We start from the raw sequence: 13,089 nt of genomic DNA, 5'->3' as shown, positions 1-13,089 counted from the left end.
GAATCTTGATCTGTGTATTTCGGTTGCCTCATTAAGGCCATTTTATTGTAACCCTAGACCCACTTGGCAGCACCAGGTCACTTGTTTTTGATCGCAATGGAAAAAACTGAATCCAGCATATTTTTCCAGGATGTTGTTTTCTCATCCATTTCAGTTTCCAGTTCCCATGAACTAGCTCATTGCTGTTGTGTTCAGATTCACTACACAGCAGGAAAATGTTTAAAACATTTTAAAGGTTTGAATAAAAAAAACCCCATTTCTCTTCACATTGGGCCAAATCTTTAGATCCTGATTTTATTTTTACTCAGTCTTTACTGAGGCAAATCCCCACTGGTTTCATTGGGCATTTGAGTAAAAACTGAGGGCTACCTTGGTGAAAAGCTGTAACTTGCATTTGCAGGGCATTGAGGTGGGAGAGTCCCAGGGGATAATAGTGTAGCAGAAGCTCAGTCTAGAACAGTCAGCAGAAGATCGAGAACGCTTATTGACAACTCCAAGAAGAGCACCAGGAGAAAGCATTCTGAAATGATAGCGTTGGCTGGCTCCACTGACCAGTCAAGAGTCAGGTCAGGACCAGGGCCTCACTGGGTATGTCTACACTGCAATAAAACACCTACAGCTGGCCCATGTCAGCTGATTTAGGCTCAGGGTTCAGCCTGTGGGATTATTATAACATTGTAGTATATTGGAATTGGTCTGGAGCCTGGGCTCTGGGCGGGCGGAGGGTCCCCAATTCTGCACTCTAGCCTGAGCTTAAATGTCTACACTGCAACTTTATAGTCCTTCAGCCTTCGTCCCATGAGCCCAAATCAACAAACATGGGCAAGCCATGAACATTTTATTGCATTGGAGACATACTCATTCTCACTCTAGCCCTCCCCTTTTTGAGAGGCTACCTCAACTGGTGGCAGTAATCCAGAGTGGAGTCTCCATTCCCTACAGAGATACAGGTTTGTCCCTGAGCAGGGCTGAATGATGGGGAAGAATCTTTTAATCCCCCACGCATACCCATCCTGGGGCAGCCACACTCGGGTCTTAATTACTGCAGGATTTCATCTTGGTAGGGGTTTATTCTATTTATTATTTATGTATTTATTCATTCATCCCTGGTGTTCGGGTAAGTAGTTCAATTTATCTGGTAAACTGCCCCTGAGGGAGAGCCAGGGCTTAAAGGGCTGATTGAGGATTGAGCCCAGTTGAGAAGGAACAGGTGGCTCTGGTAAAAAGCCAGGAAGTTGGTAGTAGAAAGGGGCTGCAAGGGAAGTAGCCTATCGCTACTCCCTGGGAGAAGGGAGGTATCTTCCGGGGCTTTGGAGTTAAGTAGTCTGCAGTTCCTCCTTGGGGAGGAGGATGTTTTGGCTGGTAAATCTAGAGCTAGGGAGAGCCCAAAGACGTAGGAAGAAGTCCAGGGAAAGAGCAATAGGATCTCGGAGAAAAGAAACTACAGTTGTTAGACAGAGGGTCCTTGGACTGGAATCCAAAGTAGAGGTTGGACCCAGGTTCCCCTAAAAGCTGTTGGAGAAGTGGACACTTTGGACAGTGAAGGGAAGACTGCCACTTTAGATGGAAATCCTTTGATATCCTGGAAAGGAAGGACTATAGTGACCTAGCCAGAAGATCAACCTATAAAAGAGAGAGTATGCTGGTGCCAGAGAGAGAGGCAGCAGGGTATGTGAACAAGCAGCAGAAAGGGGCATTAGACCTAGTAGGAGCTAATCCCTAGAGAAGCTAGGAAAGGGGTTCTCAAACTGGGGGTCTGGACCCCTCAGAGGGTCATAGGGTTATTACATTGGGGGTCGTGAGCTGTCAGCCTCCACCCTAAACCCTGCTTTGCCTCCAGCATTTATAATGGTGTTAAATATATAAAAAAGTGTTTTGTAATTTATAAAGGGGGTAGCACTCAGGGGCTTGCTGTGTGAAAGGGGTCACCAGCACAAAAGTTTGAGAACCACTGAGCTAGGAGGAAGTGCCCAAGTGGAACCCTGTGACACCCCTCCCCTTCTTTGAATCCAAGCCAGCATTTGGGAGTGAGGCTTCGTCTACAGGGAAAAGCTGTGCCTGTTTAACCATGGGTGTTAACTGAAACTGATTTAGTTACAGCAGGGCAAATGTATGTGGAATATATTTTCAATGTAATAGTGGCTTTTTTATTTATTTAGCTTAGGTCCATTGGGAACAGGCTTGAGCTAAACTGCAGTAGGTCACTCTTAAACTGAGATAAGAGTGTTCGTGTAGGGTTTAAACTGGCTTAAATAAATAGGTTTAAAACCCAATTTAATTTAAACTGGTTTCACTTTCCCATGTGGACAAGGCTCAAAAATCAACTGGGAGAGCCTCTAGCTTGAGCTCTGTAGGCTTCCTTCTGTGTGTAGCCAACTGTCTGTCTTCAGGTGTTTTTACATTCATTTCAGCTAAACCAGAGGTTCAGATGTGAAAACTAGCATATCAGGGCACATTTCTCCCACTTCAGGATATGAGCCATGCCCAGAAGTTGTTTATATCTTTTGGTGGAAGAATCTGGCCCACCAAGGGCTTGATTTTCATTTTTTTCCAGAAATGATGATCACTAGCAATTGAAGTCACTGGATTCCCAGCACTTCTGAAAGTCAAGTGTGGATTTGTGACAATCCTGGAAGCCTATGAACACCAGCCAACATAATAGAATGGAAGTGGATTAAACTAAATGTGGGAGAGAGCTTGCCTTTCAGTAAAGGGCATAATATATGCTGGCTTTTTTTGCAGTACTGTTCCTTTCTATAAACACAATCTATGTACTGATCTGAAGATACTCATTTTGTATAGGTACGCAGAATTCTTCAGACTAGGTTGACAGTAGGGTCTGCTGTCAATCCTCAAATGTTTCACTTAATACAGAGAGAGGTACAACACATGACTTTGGCCCTTTTATCTGCAACATACCCACATTTCTATGAACACTTCACCCTACCCTGAGATAACTCACTTGGAAAAATCTGAGAAATCAAGTAGGAACTGCCCTTGAGGCGACAGATGAGGAGTTCCAACAACTGTCTAGTGGGGAAAGAATGGCATAATTATGATTGCTTTAATAAATACTATACTTACAGTGTCAGCATTAGTAAAGAAGACAAACTGCTTCTAGATAAATGGAAAAGAGATAATGGGATACCTTCCCTTAGACCCACATACAAGTTTCAATACAGAAACTGCAGGGCGTGACTGTCCCCGTCCCGTCCCCCACATCAGGTGCATATCAGACACAAAGGTATTGGCAATAATCCAATCAAAAAGCTAGTCAGGGTGGGACTGAAAAGTACAATATCTGTTTCATATTATATTTATCACACGGTGTGGCAAAAATAAGAAAGACCTTTTCCCTCCCTCTGCTTTCCTCAGCTGTGCTGAATGTCAACTTGGTGCAACCAAGGCTCTGGTGCCTGCTATCCCCTTCCCAAGTTTCACCAATAAATAATGCATTTATTAGAAAAGTCTGTGCTTTGTATAGTCATAGCCAGCCAGCTCCTCAGCTGATGTAAATCAACATAACTCCATAGACCTCAATGAAGCCATGCAGATTTACACCAACTGAAGATGTGTCCCATCATGAGCAAGGCTGCGGTAAAGCCCCCGGAAGCATTTCTGCTTTCTTCTGTCCACTCTGTAGTTTTGAATTCTGAAGTCTCTAGAGATAAATAAAATGGTGAAGACACCCAGGAAATCTTAAGGGCCAGACTGTAACATATGGATTAGTAATTTACTCCTGGAGTAATCCTATTTACATCAATGTGATTACACAAGGAGTAAGGTGCTTTTTCTATGTGATTACACATATGACAGTTTGGCCCTTAATGGGATTAGGATATGTTAAGCAAAGAGGATGTTGCTAACAGCTGTATGAGGCAGTGGAGAGGCCCAGGGATTCAAGAAACCCAGTCACAAACAGAGAGATCAAAGAGCCTCAGTCTTATGGAAATGAGAGCAGTGAAGCTATCCCAACACTCGGGTACAAAGGGAGGCACTAGCTGATAATATGATAATGTCAGACAAAACAACTAGTTTCTTACCTAAACAAACAAAGGGACAGAAGAAAACAACAAAACTACACAGGGAAGCAATAAAAATGTTCAGTATTCAAATATTCCATGACTTGAAGACTTACATTTCAAAGGCTGGTTCAGCTGCAGAGGAGACTGGCTTAGCAGGAAACAATCAGTTATGGGCATGGAGCCTTCACAAACAGCTTTGCTGGCAAAATGACCACCAAGCATGGTCAATTGAGAGTAATGTTTCTGTATTAGGCTTAAACTAGGAAGAATCCAGACATTGTATTTCATAAGACTGAAGGATCTAGCAGCAAATGCAGTGTTATTGAACCAGAAAGCAAGAGTCTGCCAAATATAGATAATACCAAAGGTAAGGTATACATTCAAAAGACTAGCCCATGGTAATTCTAATAGCATTCCTGAACTCAGAGGATTCGTGCTGGCATCACTGGCATGAGGACTTAAAAAGGGCATTCTCAGGCCAGAATGTTATAATTGTGTGTGTGCAAAACTGGCTGCATATGATGCCCACACAGTTACCACAAATGTGTGCACAATTGCATCATGTGAGCACTCTTGTGTACGCTGTTAGAAAAGTCCTCCATGTATAGGGAACAGCAGCAAGGCTTCTAGGGGTTATACCCAGTATAATTGCTACGGCCTTACAGTATAAGATTTCTCAAAGCAGCATCTCTGTTTAACCCCAGTGTCACATGTGCATTTGAGCATCCTGGAGACTGAATATTGTTTTACAGGATTCACTCCCTTTGAAAGCTTCCAGTCTTCTAACTGTAAAAATGGCATTTCTCTTTGCCTTAGCTTCAGCATGAAGTATGTCAGATCTCCAAGACTGGTCAATCAAGGAATAGTCCTGTCCTTTTCACAACCACAAGGCATATCAGAGGGCAACAAAATCAGAGTTATTTCCAAGGGGTAATAGCATGTTCCATAAGGTGTAGGAACCAATAAACCCTTCTTTCTACTCAAATCCTAATTATTCTAAAGTAAAACAATGTCATAGAAAATATAATTAATGAAATCTGATTGACCTATTCATTGTGAATGATATTATTTGATTAATTTGTCCCTTTTTCTCTTTGCAAATTCTCTATGAGAAAATCATGGTTTTTGATTAATTTTCGCATTATTTGAAATTTTTTAAAAAAAAATTATAAACATATCTGAGGTTATGGAACATTTGCAAGCTGGGTATGGTGAGTGTTCAGTCCACTGTTCAGAAATTTATTATTTGTTTGTTGTGACTGGGTCACCTAAGTTACATAGAAACATTTATTAGAGCATCTTAATTAATTCACCTCTTACAGTTTGTATGGCAACTTCCACCTTCTCTGTATGTATATATATATATCTTCTTACTATATGTTCCAGTCTATGCATCTGATGAAGTGAGCTGTAGCCCACGAAAGCTTATGCTCTAATAAATTTGTTAGTCTCTAAGGTGCCACAAGTCCGCCTGTTCTTTTTGTGGATACAGACGAACATGGCTGCAGCTCTGAAACTGCCATAGAAACATTTCTGTTTCTTGACTGGATGAACTAGTTACTTTTGTTTGTGTGGAAGCAAATTTATTTTGGTCAAGGAATGAATTTGTTTAAATTTGATTAAGTAACCTTCAGTTACTGGCCCATAATTCACTGTAAAACTGAATAAACAACATTTGGTTAAGTTAATGTTTTTCTCGTGAATGAAAATGGAGTCCTAAGAAACTGAATTGAAATATGGGGTTTAATTCAGCAAGCTGGTTGAGAAGAGACTCTTAGCCCACTCAACCGGCTTTAGCTCAAATGATATAGTTGAAAAGGCCAAACTTACATAGACAAACACCAACCACAGTCATACGATTATATGACTGAGATAGAGACAAAAAGCTGTCTAAATCCTCAATACCTATATGGCTCAGAGCATGCATATCAGAAGCCAGCAGAGTGAAAGGAAGTTCAGCTGGTTCAAACACAGCAGGTTCAGCCTCATGGGGACTAAACATCTATGCATTCTATGCAAGGATTTGTAAGGCCACAATATGGTAAAATATTCATATTCAGACTAGGCATTGCAAACTGGAATTGCAAGCTTCTTTGGAGCCAGTCTTCAGTCATAGAGTGCTGCAGGCAGTAGTGTCTCAATAAAACACACTGACAAATAATTCTGATTGTTTTTGTTTATATATTTTTACCTCAACGTTTGTTCTGATCTGATCATTTATTTTCTCAGAATTTGATCATAGCCCCCCATCCAGACCTTATCTAGCTAAAGAGAATATTTAAAAAACAAAAGAAGTTGTTTCTCTGAAAATGTTTGAAGGATAATTGAATGTTCAGTTTTAATTATTAGTTAACATTGCTAAGTACTTTATATTAGAAAACCCTGTTTTCAATTGCTTATAACTTTGCTGAACTTTAACTGTTTAGGCTGAAATTTCCCATGCTGGGACTCATGCCTCAGACTGATTTTTAAAAGAAAGTTTAAGCTAAAATTTTTCAGCTGTTTCTGAGATTGAGAGTGGGGAAAATCCATTGTTTTGTTCATGTTAAATTATTACAACTGTTTCATTGAGAAACTCTAATGCCTCTATGCTTTGCATTAGTGAATTGAAATTTGAGCCTGATGATAAGGATGTTCCTTTTTTCATTCCTGTGAAAATCCACCCAAATTTGGCCAAGCTATAACCTTTTGAAAATTGCAGTTTGCACATGTTCAGTAGAGGTTTGTTATAGTTTGGTACTTAAAATTCTCTAAAGCTTGTCTGTCCTGAACATGCTCCATCCCTCAAAGCTCCTGTGTATGTTCAGACTGCACAGGTGCCATCTCTACAAAGTGACTGAGCATGCTTGATCCCAGAGCTGAGCGAGACTTTTCTTGCAATTTCTGTTCTCAGCTGCCAGATGTAGCATAAGGCATCAGAATGCAGAGCAGGGAGATGGTCACTCCTGTCCTCCTGATACTCCCACGCCTGCTGGTGCCCAGGCAGCAGGAAGGAAGGAGGAAACTGCCTGACTTGAATGCAAAAGGTGAGACGCAGTGGGGGCTGTGATGACAGTAGCTGGAGGCGTGGGGATACTGACAGTAGGCAGGACAGGGGCAAGAGCTAGGACAGGGGTGGCCAACCGGAGCCTGAGAAGGAGCCAGAATTTACCAATGTACATTGCCAAAGATCCACAGTAATATGTCAACAGCCCTGCATCAGCTCCCCCATCCCGCTCCCAGCGCCTCCCGCCCACCGGCAGCCCCACCGATCAGTGCGTCCCCCTCCTTCCCCACACCTCCTGATCAGCTGTTTCATGGCATGCAGGAGGCTGGGGGCGGGGGAGGAGCGAGGGCATGGCAGGCTCGGGGGAGGGGGTGGAGGGGGGGCAGAGCCAGGGGTTGAGCAGTGAGCATCCCCCAGCACATTGGAAAGTTGGCTTCTGTAGCTCCAGCCCCGGAGTCCGTGCCTATACCAGGAGCCGCATATTAACCTCTGAAGAGCCGCATGTGGCTCCGGAGCCACAGGTTGGCCACCCCTGAGCTAGGGGAATAGGAACAGTACTGGGTTTATAATAGTACCAATGGTGCCGGGCCCACACTGGGAAGGGGCCCTTACAGACCTGTCTAACTCATCCACACAGCCAGGTCTGTCCCCTCACCCGAGGTGATCCAGCACTGAGGCCTGGCTGTGTGAGCAGCTCCTAGTCAGCAGATACCGCTCGCCTATAGGGGACTTGCTGCCAAGCGCCCAGACTCTGCCATGCAGGCTTTCGGGGGTCGTGTCCCCGGGGGTCTGTCCCGCTGCCCAGCATGGCTATGGCGCCGAGTGGTCTCTGCTCACTGCCACCTGTAGGGTCCCGCCCACCTCTTCGGGGCCATGCCGCCTGGGACTGGTGCAGAGGCCAGGCTGGTCTTGGCAGTTGGGAAGAGGGGCAGCATGGGGGGCTTGGCTGGGCCCCACCAGGCAAGTGGATCCTGAGGGAGCCTGGCCCAGGCAGGCCCTGCTCCCACTCTGGCCTGACTGATCGCACTGCTCCCGAGGGACTGGCCCCAGCTGTGCTGCCAGCTCAGCCTGCCCACTCTGTGGGGGGTGGGGGGTCCCGGTAGGGATGCCAACTCTGATTGAAGCTATTCCGGGAGACGTTTTTTTTCCAACATGAAGTAATGTCATTTTCTTAAAATATTCTATTAAAATCTCCCAGATTGTTTTCAATAATCACTGGGAAATCAATGCCGATTCTGGGAGACTCCAGGCCAATCCTGAAGGGTTGGCAACCCTAGGTGCTTGCCGGTGCAGGGTGGGGGAGGTTTGTTGTGCTTTAGGGCACTGGGCAGTGGGGAGTCTGTGTGGGGCACTGGGCAGTTGTGGTGGTGGGGCAATGGGGGAGTCCTGGGAAGTGGGGGGTGTCCTATGGGCAGGGTAGTGCTGGGTAGGGTGTATGTGCAAGGCACAGTGCAGTTGCAGTGGGGGTCTGGGCAGGGGGTGCTGGGCATAGGAGGGCAGGGGGAGCACTGGGCAGTGTGGCACAGTGCTTGGCATGGGCCCACCCCTGAGGGGAAGGGGCACACTGGCAGCCCAGGGCTGGGCCAGTGTGTGTCTGGTGGCTGCCTTTGCGCTGGCTGGGTGGAGCGGGGTTGCCCCCGCCATGCCATAACCCATTGCCCCTGGCCGGCCCCTTGCTCCGGGGATTGATCTCCACCCCCGCACCATGCCCCATTGCCTCCAGGGGGCCCCACAAAAGGTTAATCTGGCCCTGGATAGGAACAGAAGATGGGACCATGCCAACATCCAGGAGGAGAGGGGACAAGAGCACATGAAAGGACAGGGACAGGACCTCAGGTGGGGAGCAGGGAAAGGAGGAGAAAGGGGCAGAAGGGTCTATAACCACAAAAGAAAACTCCCCTCCAGAACCCGGAACTGAGGCCATGATTCTTTAATCTCAACAGTCCTCTGCTGTCAGCAAATAGCGGTGAAACTCACTGACAAAGTATGCATTTCATCTTCCTCCAGAAGCTGGTCCACAGAGGGATGACAATGTACTGTTGTTACAGATTACTCCATCAGCTCAAGCAGCAGAGGTCTGTGCAGTGGATACAAAGGTTCCAACTCTGCTGATGATCCATGTGGGTGTCAGTCTGATGCCACATGATGGAATTTCTGTTCTTCAGTTCATTCAGGGCAGAGGCCAGACCTGCCCTGGGGATGAATCAGGGTTGTGTAGTGAAGGAAGCCATTTTCTGTAGAACCCCTGCCTCATTTGTTGCAGAAGTTAGATGTGTAATGACTGAGGCAGAGAATTGCAGGAACCAAAAGGATGGTCTCATGGGTAAGTCACTTGAATGCCACCCTAGACAAAGAGATTCTACCTGTGCCACAAAGTTCCTGTGTGATGCTGGGCAAGTCACGTAAACTGAAACTTTGACAGGTGGCCATTATTTGAGTGTTCCTCATTTTCTGGGGTCCTGTCTTGAGAATCCTGGGGTCTGATTTGCAGAAGTGCTGAGCACTCACAACTGAAACTAAAGTAAATTGAAGGTGTGCTTTGAATATCTTAAGTGCCATAAAAGTGTTAGATACTCTGAAAAATCAGGTTCTAGATTTCTTAAATTTGGCACCCAAAATTAGTGGATACTTTTGACAATTTTGGCCCCAATTTGTCTGGGCCAGGACCTCACACGCATTTAGGCACCTAACTCCTATTGATTTCAGTGGCCGTTAGGTTCATAAATACCTGTGAGGAACTGGGCCTCTGACATAATTCTCCCATCTGTAAAATGGGGATAGCACCCCCATTTCACTTCACAGCAGTGCTGTGAAGGTGAATTAATATTTGTGAAGTACCTGGGCCACTTTACTTCTGAAGAGAGCACCCACATAGGAGTTTAACTTTAATTAATGTGCTTTAACTGCACATCTTTAGTTAATTCATCTTCACTTCTCTGAGTGCTTTCAAGTAGACTTGTCCCTCTCCCATCCTCCCCCTTATCCATCCTTCCCCCCCTCTCCCTGGCATAGTTGAAGGCAGCCTGAGAGACGCCTCCTGCTCACAGCATTCCATCCCATACTCCTCTGGGGGTGAAGAAACTATTTCTGTGGCTCAAAAGCCTTCAGGGAATTAGGACAAAGGTTTTCTGTCAAGTGTTTCATTGTTTCATCACTGGAGGTTTTCCTTTGCTTCTATCTCTTTTATGATACCAGTCTTTTCTCTTGACTAAAGCTTTAATGGAAGATCAAGCTCATCTGGAGGGCCTGATTCTTCACTGCCTTGTACATTTGCACCTCTCCAAAGGAACTGTAATATTCTACCAAATTGGAGCAATAGTTTTATAGCTATTTGGTCCAGCTGTAAATGAGAGCGAAGGTGTACAGCAATGGAGAATGAATCTCTTCTCCAAACAGAATGTCAACTGTCTCTGTTATTAAGCCACTTCCACCCTAGTTTGCCAAGGCTATGGAGATTCCAATCCTCTCTCTTCCGATGGCCAACACTTCTCGCTGTTTTTGATTAACCTTAAGGGGGCACAGTCAAAATAAGTACCAGAGCTCTATTGTTGCCTGGCCTGCTACACCTCCAGCCAGATGTCCTGGGCATTTGGGATATTTGGACAGCAGCTATCATCAGGAAGAGCTCCTGCTCCCCACAAAAATGCTCAGCATTTTGATACAGAATACTGATCTGTTTTGTGCAGAAATATTACTACATAATTAAAGCTAAATTACTCATCCATTCACAGGATTGCTAAAGGCAGCAAGGTTCTCTCACTGAAAGCAGAAGGAAAGACACCTAATAATGCCATTACCTTCCAATGTTCAGTGAATACTTTAATTGATACCTGAGCTGGCTCCAAAATCATATTCACCTTTCCAGCAAATGTTACACAATGGTACACATTACTAGCAGATAAAGCAAAACCTTGATCCCCAGCTGCCGGTGGCTAAATTAATATCAGTATAAATAGGCTGATTATAGGACACATTTCTGATTATATGCTGTATTTGACATGCTGTGTAATTTTATATATTTTGCTTGTGAAGCACTGAAAGAATAAACGAGATATTTATTTTTAACCAAATATATCTATCATTTTATTACCTGGATTTGTAGTTGCCATACAGTGGAATGCAAGGCTTGCTGTGCTGCTTGATATGCAACAAATTCCAAAAAGGGGGTTTGTCACATCCCTACATAACCCATATTATCACATTGAACCGCCTTATAGCCTGTTAATGCTACATTATCCTTTTGTTATGATTAGCTGAGAATAATGGGCCATTTCCATTACATAACACAATATATAGTCATAAAACACCATCCTTATTCACCAAGATGGCTCCTACTCCTGGGCTCAGTACTAGTCAATATTTTCATTAATGACTTGGATTATGGAATGGAGAGTATGTTTATAACACTTGTGGATGACATCAAGCTGGGGGAAGTTTCTCGTTTTTTGGAGTACAGGATTAGAATTCAAAATTAACTTGACAAATTGGAGAATTGGTCTGAAATCAACAAGGTGAAAGTCAATAAAGACAAGTGCAAAATACTTCACTGAGGAAGGAAAAAGTCAAATGCACAACTACAAAATAGGGAATAACTGGCTAGGTGGTAGTTGAAAAGCATCTGGGGGATTATGGTGGATCACAAATTAAATATGAGTCAACAAGGTGGTGCAGTTGTGAAAAAGACTAATATTCTATATTGTGTATTAACAGGCGTGTCGTATGTAAGATACAAGAGGTAATAGTCCAGCTCTACTTGGCACGGATGTGGCCTCAGCTGGAGTCCTGTGTCCAATTCTGGGCACCACACTTTAGGAAAGATGTGGATAAACTTGAGAGTGCCCAGAGGAGAGCAACAAAAAAATAAAAGGCTAAGAAAACCAGACCTGTGAGAAAAGATTTAAAAACCCTGGGTATGTATAGTCTTGAGAAAACAAGACTGAGGGGGACTTATTAACAGTCTTCAAACATGCAAAGTGCTGTTATAAAAAGGACTGAACAATGGGTCTTCATGTCCATGTCTTTTACGACTAGACAAAAAGTAAAGGGCTTACTCTGTAGCAAGGGAGATTTAGGTTAGATATTAGGAAAAGCTTTCTAACTATAAGGGTAGTTAAACTCTGGAACAGGCTTCCAAGGAAGGCTGTGGAATTCCCAGCATTGGAGGTTTTCAGAACAGGTTGGACAAACAGCTATCAGGGACAGTCTAGGTTTTTTTGGTCCTGCCTCAGCCCAGGGGGTTGGACTTGATGACTTCTAGAGCAGTGGTGCTCAATCTTTTTGGGCCCAGGATCCATTTGTAAATGTTTATGGCCTGTCCCAACCCAGTAAATAGGGTGTTTTCAGTCAGATCGTGCCCCGCCTTTCAGTCAGATCTGTCCCAGATCGTGTCTCCTTGGGACAGAAGCTGCCATGCCACCCTTCGAAACAGTCTGCCAATCCAATTTTCGGTCCCAAGACACAGGTTGAGAAACCTTGTTCTAGTGGTCCCATCTAGCCCTATATTTATATGATTCTACTGAACCATTTTTGCTGACCATGGTTTGTGCAAGGCTATGATGGTGTCTCAGGGAGATACTGAAATATGCCAGAGCTATTTTAATAGCTTCCTAAACCAGCCTTTACACTTGTAAAACCAGCCTGGTCACCTTTCAGTCTGATGAATATCTTCTGCTCTAGTGATGCACTGCATATTGTATCCCACACTGGAAGTGCCACATTGTTTACTACAAGAGGAACTCTGTCCCATAATCCACTAAACTTCAGACCTAGTCAGGGTGGAGTAATCTTACTTTATTATCTACTGATTCAAAGCTGGAATTTGGCAGCTGAAACCACAACAGAGCATTAGGTGATCTATCTCTGTTTACTTTCCACCATGTGTTTGGATACAAATCCATTCTTGTCTGGCCAGGAACCTTGTTTTCTGCATACTGTAAAACGTTGCATACCTCTGCAGCACTATGGCTTTACATGCTATAAATCAACAGTAGCTCTATTTGAGTAAGCACTGCGGGACTTGGCCTGGATAAACATAAATAATCCTTAAAGGAGACATCTAAATATTTATATTCTATTTCA

At 44.2% G+C, this 13,089-nt stretch overlaps 1 long non-coding RNA gene across 1 annotated transcript in view; it reads left to right on the top strand.

Annotated features, from left to right (window-relative positions):
* The window catches only part of LOC140909566 (uncharacterized), a 55,686-nt gene extending 44,605 nt beyond the window's left edge, over positions 1-11,081 (top strand). The window contains exons 2-3 of the long non-coding RNA XR_012158272.1: positions 6,919-7,051; positions 9,019-11,081. This is a non-coding gene — a long non-coding RNA (uncharacterized LOC140909566). The remainder of the gene's footprint in view (positions 1-6,918; positions 7,052-9,018) is intronic.
* Positions 11,082-13,089: the final 2,008 nt, after the last annotated feature.

Source organism: Lepidochelys kempii, chromosome 3 (genome assembly GCF_965140285.1).
Source record: "Lepidochelys kempii isolate rLepKem1 chromosome 3, rLepKem1.hap1, whole genome shotgun sequence".
Taxonomy (NCBI): domain Eukaryota; kingdom Metazoa; phylum Chordata; order Testudines; family Cheloniidae; genus Lepidochelys; species Lepidochelys kempii.
This window is presented reverse-complemented; position numbering and strand designations above follow the sequence as displayed.